Source organism: Rutilus rutilus, assembly GCF_951802725.1.
Source record: "Rutilus rutilus genome assembly, chromosome: 25".
NCBI classification, from domain to species: Eukaryota; Metazoa; Chordata; class Actinopteri; order Cypriniformes; family Leuciscidae; genus Rutilus; species Rutilus rutilus.
In genome coordinates, this window is record NC_140229.1 from 15,529,421 (window position 1) to 15,544,059 (window position 14,639).

The window sequence follows — 14,639 nt, forward strand, 5'->3', positions numbered from 1 at the left end:
TGAACTATTTGCCGTCGGATTCCGTTCCCCCTATGTTTCTTACACAATAAGGTTCTAATATTTATCAAATTGAAGGAAGTTCCTAGTCTCAATAGCCTAGTTGTCAGTACCCTGACAATATTTTTTTTAGCTTTGGGGCAACCCGAGTTCAAGTCCAGGGTCGTCGAACTTTCTTGATACTATACTTTCCTATCATAATAAAGGCAAAAAATATTTTCTTTAAACTGATGCAAGTTAGGCTCCATCCACACACAAAATAGAATCAGCATTTTTTAAGTCATTACATCAACACCTCTCATAATGGGAGTGGGGGAACGGATTCCGACAGCTGTTTTTTTGCCGTCGGATTCCGTTCCCCCTATGTTTCTTACACAATAAGGTGCTAATGTGTATTAAATTATAGCATTTAGCTAGCCTCAATAGCCTAGTGGGCAGTCCCCTGACAATTTTTTTTTTTTTAGCTTCGGGGCGACCCGAGTTCAAGTCCCGGGTAATCAAACTTTCTTGATAAAATACTTTCCTATCATAATAAAAGGCAAAAAATATATTCTTTAAACTGATGCAAGTTAAGCTCCATCCACACACAAAATAGAATCAGCATTTTTCAAGTCATTACATCAACACCTCTCATAATGGGAGTGGGGGAACGGATTCCGACAGCTGTTTTTTTGCCGTCGGATTCCGTTCCCCCTATGTTTCTTACACAATAAGGTTCTAATATTTATTAAATTGTAGCATTTTGTTAGCCTCAATAGCCTAGTGGTCAGTCCCCTGCCAATATTTCTTTTTAGCTTGGGGGCGACCCGAGTTCAAGTCCCGGGTCATCGAACTTTCTTGATACTATACTTTCCTATCATAATAAAAGGCAAAAAATATATTCTTTAAACTGATGCAAGTTAAGCTCCATCCACACACAAAATAGAATCAGCATTTTTTAAGCCATTACATCAACACCTCTCATAATGGGAGTGGGGGAACGGATTCTGACAACTGTTTTTCTTTTTGCCGTCGGATTCTGTTCCCCCCATATTTCTGACACACTGAGGTTCTTATATTTATCAAATTAATGCTGTCTAAGCTCCATACACTCACAAAAATAGAATCAGCATTTTTTAAGTCATTACATCAACACCTCTCATAATGGGAGTGGGGGAACGGATTTCGACAGCTGAACTATTTGCCGTCGGATTCCGTTCCCCCTATCTTTCTTAAACAATAAGGTTCTAATATTTATCAAATTGAAGGAAGTTACTAGTCTCAATAGCCTAGTTGTCAGTACCCTGACAATATTTTTTTAGCTTTGGGCAACCCGAGTTCAAGTCCAGGGTCGTCGAACTTTCTTGATACTATACTTTCCTATCATAATAAAAGGCAAAAAAATATATTCTTTAAACTGATGCAAGTTAAGCTCCATCCACACACAAAATAGAATCAGCATTTTTTAAGTCATTACATTAACACCTCTCATAATGGGAGTGGGGGAACGGATATCGACAGCTGAACTATTTGCCGTCGGATTCCGTTCCCCCTATGTTTCTTACACAATAAGGTTCTAATATTTATTAAATTGTAACAATTTGCTAGCCTCAATAGCCTAGTGGTCAGTCCCCTAACAATATTTCTTTTTAGCTTTGGAGCGACCCGAGTTCAAGTCCCGGGTCATCGAACTTTCTTGATACTATACTTTCCTATCATAATAAAAGGCCAAAAATATATTCTTTAAACTGATGCAAGTTAAGCTCCATCCACACACAAAATAGAATCAGCATTTTTTAAGCCATTACATCAACACCTCTCATAATGGGAGTGGGGGAACGGATTCTGACAACTGTTTTTCTTTTTGCCGTCGCTTTCTGTTCCCCCCATATTTCTGACACACTGAGGTTCTTATATTTATCAAATTAATGCTTTTTAAGCTCCATACACTCACAAAAATAGAATCAGCATTTTTTAAGCCATTACATCAACACCTCTCATAATGGGAGTGGGGGAACGGATTTCGACAGCTGAACTATTTGCCGTCGGATTCCGTTCCCCCTATGTTTCTTACACAATAAGGTTCTAATATTTATCAAATTGAAGGAAGTTACTAGTCTCAATAACCTAGTTGTCAGTACCCTGGCAATCTTTTTTTTAGCTTTGGGGAAACCCGAGTTCAAGTCCAGGGTCGTCGAACTTTCGTGATACTATACTTTCCTATCATAATAAAAGGCAAAAAATATTTTCTTTAAACTGATGCAAGTTAGGCTCCATCCACACACAAAATAGAATCAGCATTTTTTAAGTCATTACATCAACACCTCTCATAATGGGAGTGGGGGAACGGATTCCGACAGCTGTTTTTTTGCCGTCGGATTCCGTTCCCCCTATGTTTCTTACACAATAAGGTTCTAATGTGTATTAAATTATAACATTTAGCTAGCCTCAATAGCCTAGTGGGCAGTCCCCTGACAATATTTCTTTTTAGCTTTGGGGCGACCCGAGTTCAAGTCCCGGGTCATCGAACTTTCTTGATACTATACTTTCCTATCATAATAAAAGGCAAAAAATATATTCTTTAAACTGATGCAAGTTAAGCTCCATCCACACACAAAATAGAATCAGCATTTTTTAAGCCATTACATCAACACCTCTCATAATGGGAGTGGGGGAACGGATTCTGACAACTGTTTTTCTTTTTGCTGTCGGATTCTGTTCCCCCCATATTTCTGACACACTCTGAGGTTCTTATATTTATCAAATTGATGCTGTTTAAGCTCCATACACTCACAAAAATAGAATCAGCATTTTTTAAGCCATTACATCAACACCTCTCATAATGGGAGTGGGGGAACGGATTTCGACAGCTGAACTATTTGCCGTCGGATTCCGTTCCCCCTATGTTTCTTACACAATAAGGTTCTAATATTTATTAAATTGTAGCATTTTTCTAACCTCAATAGCCTAGTGGTCAGTCCCCTGACAATATATTTTTTTAGCTTTGGGGCAACCCGAGTTCAAGTCCCGGGTCATCGAACTTTCTTGATACTATACTTTCCTATCATAATAAAAGGCAAAAAATATATTCTTTAAACTGATGCAAGTTAAGCTCCATCCACACTCAAAATAGAATCAGCATTTTTCAAGTCATTACATCAACACCTCTCATAATGGGAGTGGGGGAACGGATTCCGACAGCTGTTTTTTTGCCGTCGGATTCCGTTCCCCCTATGTTTCTTACACAATAAGGTTCTAATATTTGTTAAATTGTAGCATTTTGTTAGCCGCAATAGCCTAGTGGTCAGTCCCCTGACAATATTTCTTTTTAGCTTTGGGGCGACCCGAGTTCAAGTCCCGGGTCATCGAACTTTCTTGATACTATACTTTCCTATCATAATAAAAGGCAAAAAATATATTCTTTAAACTGATGCAAGTTAAGCTCCATCCACACACAAAATAGAATCAGCATTTTTTAAGCCATTACATCAACACCTCTCATAATGGGAGTGGGGGAACGGATTCTGACAACTGTTTTTCTTTTTGCCGTCGGATTCTGTTCCCCCCATATTTCTGACACACTGAGGTTCTTATATTTATCAAATTAATGCTGTTTAAGCTCCATACACTCACAAAAATAGAATCAGCATTTTTTAAGTCATTACATCAACACCTCTCATAATGGGAGTGGGGGAACGGATTTCGACAGCTGAACTATTTGCCGTCGGATTCCGTTCCCCCTATGTTTCTTACACAATAAGGTTCTAATGTGTATTAAATTATAGCACTTAGCTAGCCTCAATAGCCTAGTGGGCAGTCCCCTGACAATATTTCTTTTTAGCTTTGGGGCGACCCGAGTTCAAGTCCCGGGTCATCGAACTTTCTTGATACTATACTTTCCTATCATAATAAAAGGCAAAAAATATATTCTTTAAACTGATGCAAGTTAAGCTCCATCCACACACAAAATAGAATCAGCATTTTTTAAGCCATTACATCAACACCTCTCATAATGGGAGTGGGGGAACGGATTCTGACAACTGTTTTTCTTTTTGCTGTCGGATTCTGTTCCCCCCATATTTCTGACACACTGAGGTTCTTATATTTATCAAATTGATGCTGTTTAAGCTCCATACACTCACAAAAATAGAATCAGCATTTTTTAAGCCATTACATCAACACCTCTCATAATGGGAGTGGGGGAACGGATTTCGACAGCTGAACTATTTGCCGTCGGATTCCGTTCCCCCTATGTTTCTTACACAATAAGGTTCTAATATTTATTAAATTGCAGCATTTTTCTAACCTCAATAGCCTAGTGGTCAGTCCCCTGACAATATATTTTTTTAGCTTTGGGGCAACCCGAGTTCAAGTCCCGGGTCATCGAACTTTCTTGATACTATACTTTCCTATCATAATAAAAGGCAAAAAATATATTCTTTAAACTGATGCAAGTTAAGCTCCATCCACACTCAAAATAGAATCAGCATTTTTCAAGTCATTACATCAACACCTCTCATAATGGGAGTGGGGGAACGGATTCCGACAGCTGTTTTTTTGCCGTCGGATTCCGTTCCCCCTATGTTTCTTACACAATAAGGTTCTAATATTTGTTAAATTGTAGCATTTTGTTAGCCGCAATAGCCTAGTGGTCAGTCCCCTGACAATATTTCTTTTTAGCTTTGGGGCGACCCGAGTTCAAGTCCCGGGTCATCGAACTTTCTTGATACTATACTTTCCTATCATAATAAAAGGCAAAAAATATATTCTTTAAACTGATGCAAGTTAAGCTCCATCCACACACAAAATAGAATCAGCATTTTTTAAGCCATTACATCAACACCTCTCATAATGGGAGTGGGGGAACGGATTCTGACAACTGTTTTTCTTTTTGCCGTCGGATTCAGTTCCCCCCATATTTCTGACACACTGAGGTTCTTATATTTATCAAATTAATGCTGTTTAAGCTCCATACACTCACAAAAATAGAATCAGCATTTTTTAAGTCATTACATCAACACCTCTCATAATGGGAGTGGGGGAACGGATTTCGACAGCTGAACTATTTGCCGTCGGATTCCGTTCCCCCTATGTTTCTTAAACAATAAGGTTCTAATATTTATCAAATTGAAGGAAGTAACTATTCTCAATAGCCTAGTTGTCAGTACCCTGACAATATTTTTTTAGCTTTGGGCAACCCGAGTTCAAGTCCAGGGTCGTCGAACTTTCTTGATACTATACTTTCCTATCATAATAAAAGGCAAAAAATATATTCTTTAAACTGATGCAAGTTAAGCTCCATCCACACACAAAATAGAATCAGCATTTTTTAAGTCATTACATCAACACCTCTCATAATGGGAGTGGGGGAACGGTTTCCGACAGCTGTTTTTTTGCCGTCGGATTCCGTTCCCCCTATGTTTCTTACACAATAAGGTTCTAATATTTATTAAATTGTAACATTTTGCTACCCTCAATAACCTAGTGGTCAGTCCCCTGACAAAATTTCTTTTTAGCTTTGGGGCGACCCGAGTTCAAGTCCCGGGTCATCGAACTTTCTTGATACTATACTTTCCTATCATAATAAAAGGCAAAAAATATATTCTTTAAACTGATGCAAGTTAAGCTCCATCCACACACAAAATAGAATCAGCATTTTTTAAGTCATTACATCAACACCTCTCATAATGGGAGTGGGGGAACGGATTCCGACAGCTGTTTTTTTGCCGTCGGATTCCGTTCCCCCTATGTTTCTTACACAATAAGGTTTTAATATTTATGAAAGTGCAACATTTAGCTGTCTTCAATAGCCTAGTGGTCAGTCCCCTGACAATTTTTTTTTTTAGCTTTGGGGCGACCCGAGTTCAAGTCCCGGGTCATCGAACTTTCTTGATACTATACTTTCCTATCATAATAAAAGGCAAAAAAATATATTCTTTAAACTGATGCAAGTTAAGCTCCATCCACACACAAAATAGAATCAGCATTTTTTAAGTCATTACATCAACACCTCTCATAATGGGAGTGGGGGAACGGATTTCGACAGCTGAACTATTTGCCGTCGGATTCCGTTCCCCCTATGTTTCTTACACTATAAGGTTCTAATATTTATCAAATTGAAGGAAGCTACTAGTCTCAATAGCCTAGTTGTCAGTACCCTGACAATATTTTTTTTAGCTTTGGGCAACCCGAGTTCAAGTCCAGGGTCGTCGAACTTTCTTGATACTTCCTATCATAATAAAAGGCAAAAAATATATTCTTTAAACTGATGCAAGTTAAGCTCCATCCACACACAAAATAGAATCAGCATTTTTTAAGTCATTACATCAACACCTCTCATAATGGGAGTGGGGGAACGGATTCCGACAGCTGTTTTTTTGCCGTCGGATTCCGTTCCCCCTATGTTTCTTACACAATAAGGTTCTAATATTTATTAAATTGTAGCTTTTAGCTAGCCTCAATAGCCTAGTGGTCAGTCCCCTGACAATATTTTTTTTTACCTTTGGGGCGACCCGAGTTCAAGTCCCGGGTCATCGAACTTTCTTGATACTATACTTTCCTATCATAATAAAAGGCAAAAAATATATTCTTTAAACTGATGCAAGTTAGGCTCCATCCACACACAAAATAGAATCAGCATTTTTTAAGTCATTACATCAACACCTCTCATAATGGGAGTGGGGGAATGGATTCCGACAGCTGTTTTTTTGCCGTCGGATTCCGTTCCCCCTATGTTTCTTACACAATAAGGTTCTAATATTTATTTAATTGTAACATTTAGCTAGCCTCAATAGCCTAGTGGTCAGTCCCCTGACAATGTTTTTTTTTAGCTGTGGGGCGACCCGAGTTCAAGTCCCGGGACATCGAACTTTCTTGATACTATACTTTCCTATCATAATAAAAGTAAAAAAAAAATATTCTTTAAACTGATGCAAGTTAAGCTCCATCCACACACAAAATAGATTCAGCATTTTTTAAGCCATTACATTAACACCTCTCATAATGGGAGTGGGGGAACGGATATCGACAGCTGAACTATTTGCCGTCGGATTCCGTTCCCCCTATGTTTCTTACACAATAAGGTTCTAATATTTATCAAATTGAAGGAAGTTACTAGTCTCAATAGCCTAGTTGTCAGTACCCTGACAATATTTTTTTTAGCTTTGGGCAACCCGAGTTCAAGTCCAGGGTCGTCGAACTTTCTTGACACTATACTTTCCTATCATAATAAAAGGCAAAAAATATATTCTTTAAACTGATGCAAGTTAACCTCCATCCACACACAAAATAGAATCAGCATTTTTTAAGCCATTACATCAACCCTCTCATAATGGGAGTGGGGGAACGGATTTCGACAGCTGAACTATTTGCCGTCGGATTCCGTTCCCCCTATGTTTCTTACACAATAAGGTTCTAATATTTATTAAATTGTAACATTTTGCTATCCTCAATAGTCGAGTGGTCAGTCCCCTGACAATATTTTTTTTTAGCTTTGGGGCGACCCGAGTTCAAGTCCCGGGTCATCGAACTTTCTTAATACTATACTTTTCTATCATAATAAAAGGCAAAAAATATATTCTTTAAACTGATGCAAGTTAAGCTCCATCCACACACAAAATAGAATCAGCATTTTTTTAAGCCATTACATCAACACCTCTCATAATGGGAGTGGGGGAACGGATTCTGACAGCTGAACTATTTGCCGTCGGATTCCGTTCCCCCTATGTTTCTTACACAATAAGGTTCTAATATTTATCAAATTGAAGGAAGTTCCTAGTCTCAATAGCCTAGTTGTCAGTACCCTGACAATATTTTTTTTAGCTTTGGGGCAACCCGAGTTCAAGTCCAGGGTCGTCGAACTTTCTTGATACTATACTTTCCTATCATAATAAAGGCAAAAAATATTTTCTTTAAACTGATGCAAGTTAGGCTCCATCCACACACAAAATAGAATCAGCATTTTTTAAGTCATTACATCAACACCTCTCATAATGGGAGTGGGGGAACGGATTCCGACAGCTGTTTTTTTGCCGTCGGATTCCGTTCCCCCTATGTTTCTTACACAATAAGGTTCTAATATTTGTTAAATTGTAGCATTTTGTTAGCCTCAATAGCCTAGTGGTCAGTCCCCTGACAATATTTCTTTTTAGCTTTGGGGCGACCCGAGTTCAAGTCCCGGGTCATCGAACTTTCTTGATACTATACTTTCCTATCATAATAAAAGGCAAAAAATATATTCTTTAAACTGATGCAAGTTAAGCTCCATCCACACACAAAATAGAATCAGCATTTTTTAAGCCATTACATCAACACCTCTCATAATGGGAGTGGGGGAACGGATTCCGACAGCTGTTTTTTTGCCGTCGGATTCCGTTCCCCCCACATTTCTGACACACTGAGGTTCTTATATTTATCAAATTGATGCTGTTTAAGCTCCATACACTCACAAAAATAGAATCAGCATTTTTTAAGCCATCACATCAACACCTCTCATAATGGGAGTGGGGGAACGGATTTCGACAGCTGAACTATTTGCCGTCGGATTCCGTTCCCCCTATGTTTCTTACACAATAAGGTTCTAATATTTATTAAATTGTAATATTTAGCTGTCTTCAATAGCCTAGTGGTCAGTCCCCTGACAATTTTTTTTTTTAGCTTTGGGGCGACCCGAGTTCAAGTCCCGGGTCATCGAACTTTCTTGATACTATATTTTCCTATCATAATAAAAGGCAAAAAAATATATTCTTTAAACTGATGCAAGTTAAGCTCCATCCACACACAAAATAGAATCAGCATTTTTTAAGTCATTACATCAACACCTCTCATAATGGGAGTGGGGGAACGGATTTCGACAGCTGAACTATTTGCCGTCGGATTCCGTTCCCCCTATGTTTCTTACACTATAAGGTTCTAATATTTATCAAATTGAAGGAAGCTACTAGTCTCAATAGCCTAGTTGTCAGTACCCTGACAATATTTTTTTTAGCTTTGGGCAACCCGAGTTCAAGTCCAGGGTCGTCGAACTTTCTTGATACTTCCTATCATAATAAAAGGCAAAAAATATATTCTTTAAACTGATGCAAGTTAAGCTCCATCCACACACAAAATAGAATCAGCATTTTTTAAGTCATTACATCAACACCTCTCATAATGGGAGTGGGGGAACGGATTCCGACAGCTGTTTTTTTGCCGTCGGATTCCGTTCCCCCTATGTTTCTTACACAATAAGGTTCTAATATTTATTAAATTGTAGCTTTTAGCTAGCCTCAATAGCCTAGTGGTCAGTCCCCTGACAATATTTTTTTTTACCTTTGGGGCGACCCGAGTTCAAGTCCCGGGTCATCGAACTTTCTTGATACTATACTTTCCTATCATAATAAAAGGCAAAAAATATATTCTTTAAACTGATGCAAGTTAGGCTCCATCCACACACAAAATAGAATCAGCATTTTTTAAGTCATTACATCAACACCTCTCATAATGGGAGTGGGGGAACGGATTCCGACAGCTGTTTTTTTGCCGTCGGATTCCGTTCCCCCTATGTTTCTTACACAATAAGGTTCTAATATTTATTTAATTGTAACATTTAGCTAGCCTCAATAGCCTAGTGGTCAGTCCCCTGACAATGTTTTTTTTTAGCTGTGGGGCGACCCGAGTTCAAGTCCCGGGACATCGAACTTTCTTGATACTATACTTTCCTATCATAATAAAAGTCAAAAAAAATATTCTTTAAACTGATGCAAGTTAAGCTCCATCCACACACAAAATAGAATCAGCATTTTTTAAGCCATTACATTAACACCTCTCATAATGGGAGTGGGGGAACGGATATCGACAGCTGAACTATTTGCCGTCGGATTCCGTTCCCCCTATGTTTCTTACACAATAAGGTTCTAATATTTATCAAATTGAAGGAAGTTACTAGTCTCAATAGCCTAGTTGTCAGTACCCTGACAATATTTTTTTTAGCTTTGGGCAACCCGAGTTCAAGTCCAGGGTCGTCGAACTTTCTTGACACTATACTTTCCTATCATAATAAAAGGCAAAAAATATATTCTTTAAACTGATGCAAGTTAACCTCCATCCACACACAAAATAGAATCAGCATTTTTTAAGCCATTACATCAACCCTCTCATAATGGGAGTGGGGGAACGGATTCCGACAGCTGATTTTTTGCCGTCGGATTCCGTTCCCCCTATGTTTCTTACACAATAAGGTTCTAATATTTATTAAATTGTAGCATTTTGCTAGCCTCAATAGCCTAGTGGTCAGTCCCCTGACAATATTTCTTTTTAGCTTTGGGCAACCCGAGTTCAAGTCCCGGGTCATCGAACTTTCTTGATACTATACTTTCCTATCATAATAAAAGGCAAAAAATATATTCTTTAAACTGATGCAAGTTAAGCTCCATCCACACACAAAATAGAATCAGCATTTTTTAAGCCATTACATCAACACCTCTCATAATGGGAGTGGGGGAACGGATTCTGACAACTGTTTTTCTTTTTGCTGTCGGTTTCTGTTCCCCCCATATTTCTGACACACTGAGGTTCTTATATTTATCAAATTGATGCTGTTTATGCTCCATACACTCACAAAAATAGAATCAGCATTTTTTAAGCCATTACATCAACACCTCTCATAATGGGAGTGGGGGAACGGATTTCGACAGCTGAACTATTTGCAGTCGGATTCCGTTCCCCCTATGTTTCTTACACAATAAGGTTCTAATATTTATCAAATTGAAGGAAGTTACTATAGTATATGAGACTATAGACTATAGTCTCAATAGCCTAGTTGTCAGTACCCTGACAATATTTTTTTTAGCTTTGGGCAACCCGAGTTCAAGTCCAGGGTCATCGAACTTTCTTGATACTATACTTTCCTATCATAATAAAAGGCAAAAAATATATTCTTTAAACTGATGCAAGTTAAGCTCCATCCACACACAAAATAGAATCAGCATTTTTTAAGTCATTACATCAACACCTCTCATAATGGGAGTGGGGGAACGGATTCCGACAGCTGTTTTTTTGCCGTCGGATTCCGTTCCCCCTATGTTTCTTACACAATAAGGTTCTAATATTTATTAAATTGTAGCATTTTGTTAGCCTCAATAGCCTAGTGGTCAGTCCCCTGCCAATATTTCTTTTTAGCTTGGGGGCGACCCGATTTCAAGTCCCGGGTCATCGAACTTTCTTGATACTATACTTTCCTATCATAATAAAAGGCAAAAAATATATTCTTTAAACTGATGCAAGTTAAGCTCCATCCACACACAAAATAGAATCAGCATTTTTTAAGCCATTACATCAACACCTCTCATAATGGGAGTGGGGGAACGGATTCTGACAACTGTTTTTCTTTTTGCCGTCGGATTCTGTTCCCCCCATATTTCTGACACACTGAGGTTCTTATATTTATCAAATTAATGCTGTTTAAGCTCCATACACTCACAAAAATAGAATCAGCATTTTTTAAGTCATTACATCAACACCTCTCATAATGGGAGTGGGGGAACGGATTTCGACAGCTGAACTATTTGCCGTCGGATTCCGTTCCCCCTATGTTTCTTACACAATAAGGTTCTAATATTTATTAAATTGTAGCATGTTTCTAACCTCAATAGCCTAGTGGTCAGTCCCCTGACAATATATTTTTTTAGCTTTGGGGCAACCCGATTTCAAGTCCCGGGTCATCGAACTTTCTTGATACTATACTTTCCTATCATAATAAAAGGCAAAAAATATATTCTTTAAACTGATGCAAGTTAAGCTCCATCCACACACAAAATAGAATCAGCATTTTTTAAGTCATTACATCAACACCTCTCATAATGGGAGTGGGGGAACGGATTCCGACAGCTGTTTTTTTGCCGTCGGATTCCGTTCCCCCTATGTTTCTTACACAATAAGGTTCTAATATTTGTTAAATTGTAGCATTTTGTTAGCCTCAATAGCCTAGTGGTCAGTCCCCTGACAATATTTCTTTTTAGCTTTGGGGCGACCCGAGTTCAAGTCCCGGGTCATCGAACTTTCTTGATACTATACTTTCCTATCATAATAAAAGGCAAAAAATATATTCTTTAAACTGATGCAAGTTAAGCTCAATCCACACACAAAATAGAATCAGCATTTTTTAAGCCATTACATCAACACCTCTCATAATGGGAGTGGGGGAACGGATTCCGACAGCTGTTTTTTTGCCGTCGGATTCCGTTCCCCCCACATTTCTGACACACTGAGGTTCTTATATTTATCAAATTGATGCTGTTTAAGCTCCATACACTCACAAAAATAGAATCAGCATTTTTTAAGCCATTACATCAACACCTCTCATAATGGGAGTGGGGGAACGGATTCTGACAACTGTTTTTCTTTTTGCTGTCGGTTTCTGTTCCCCCCATATTTCTGACACACTGAGGTTCTTATATTTATCAAATTGATGCTGTTTATGCTCCATACACTCACAAAAATAGAATCAGCATTTTTTAAGCCATTACATCAACACCTCTCATAATGGGAGTGGGGGAACGGATTTCGACAGCTGAACTATTTGCAGTCGGATTCCGTTCCCCCTATGTTTCTTACACAATAAGGTTCTAATATTTATCAAATTGAAGGAAGTTACTATAGTATATGAGACTATAGACTATAGTCTCAATAGCCTAGTTGTCAGTACCCTGACAATATTTTTTTTTGCTTTGGGCAACCCGAGTTCAAGTCCAGGGTCATCGAACTTTCTTGATACTATACTTTCCTATCATAATAAAAGGCAAAAAATATATTCTTTAAACTGATGCAAGTTAAGCTCCATCCACACACAAAATAGAATCAGCATTTTTTAAGTCATTACATCAACACCTCTCATAATGGGAGTGGGGGAACGGATTCCGACAGCTGTTTTTTTGCCGTCGGATTCCGTTCCCCCTATGTTTCTTACACAATAAGGTTCTAATATTTATTAAATTGAAGGAAGTTACTATAGTATATGAGACTATAGACTATAGTCTCAATAGCCTAGTTGTCAGTACCCTGACAATATTTTTTTTTGCTTTGGGCAACCCGAGTTCAAGTCCAGGGTCATCGAACTTTCTTGATACTATACTTTCCTATCATAATAAAAGGCAAAAAATATATTCTTTAAACTGATGCAAGTTAAGCTCCATCCACACACAAAATAGAATCAGCATTTTTTAAGTCATTACATCAACACCTCTCATAATGGGAGTGGGGGAACGGATTCCGACAGCTGTTTTTTTGCCGTCGGATTCCGTTCCCCCTATGTTTCTTACACAATAAGGTTCTAATATTTATTAAATTGTAGCATTTTGTTAGCCTCAATAGCCTAGTGGTCAGTCCCCTGCCAATATTTCTTTTTAGCTTGGGGGCGACCCGAGTTCAAGTCCCGGGTCATCGAACTTTCTTGATACTATACTTTCCTATCATAATAAAAGGCAAAAAATATATTCTTTAAACTGATGCAAGTTAAGCTCCATCCACACACAAAATAGAATCAGCATTTTTTAAGCCATTACATCAACACCTCTCATAATGGGAGTGGGGGAACGGATTCTGACAACTGTTTTTCTTTTTGCCGTCGGATTCTGTTCCCCCCATATTTCTGACACACTGAGGTTCTTATATTTATCAAATTAATGCTGTCTAAGCTCCATACACTCACAAAAATAGAATCAGCATTTTTTAAGTCATTACATCAACACCTCTCATAATGGGAGTGGGGGAACGGATTTCGACAGCTGAACTATTTGCCGTCGGATTCCGTTCCCCCTATGTTTCTTACACAATAAGGTTCTAATATTTATTAAATTGTAACAATTTGCTAGCCTCAATAGCCTAGTGGTCAGTCCCCTAACAATATTTCTTTTTAGCTTTGGAGCGACCCGAGTTCAAGTCCCGGGTCATCGAACTTTCTTGATACTATACTTTCCTATCATAATAAAAGGCCAAAAATATATTCTTTAAACTGATGCAAGTTAAGCTCCATCCACACACAAAATAGAATCAGCATTTTTTAAGCCATTACATCAACACCTCTCATAATGGGAGTGGGGGAACGGATTCTGACAACTGTTTTTCTTTTTGCCGTCGCTTTCTGTTCCCCCCATATTTCTGACACACTGAGGTTCTTATATTTATCAAATTAATGCTTTTTAAGCTCCATACACTCACAAAAATAGAATCAGCATTTTTTAAGCCATTACATCAACACCTCTCATAATGGGAGTGGGGGAACGGATTTCGACAGCTGAACTATTTGCCGTCGGATTCCGTTCCCCCTATGTTTCTTACACAATAAGGTTCTAATATTTATCAAATTGAAGGAAGTTACTAGTCTCAATAACCTAGTTGTCAGTACCCTGGCAATATTTTTTTAGCTTTGGGGAAACCCGAGTTCAAGTCCAGGGTCGTCGAACTTTCGTGATACTATACTTTCCTATCATAATAAAAGGCAAAAAATATTTTCTTTAAACTGATGCAAGTTAGGCTCCATCCACACACAAAATAGAATCAGCATTTTTTAAGTCATTACATCAACACCTCTCATAATGGGAGTGGGGGAACGGATTCCGACAGCTGTTTTTTTGCCGTCGGATTCCGTTCCCCCTATGTTTCTTACACAATAAGGTTCTAATGTGTAT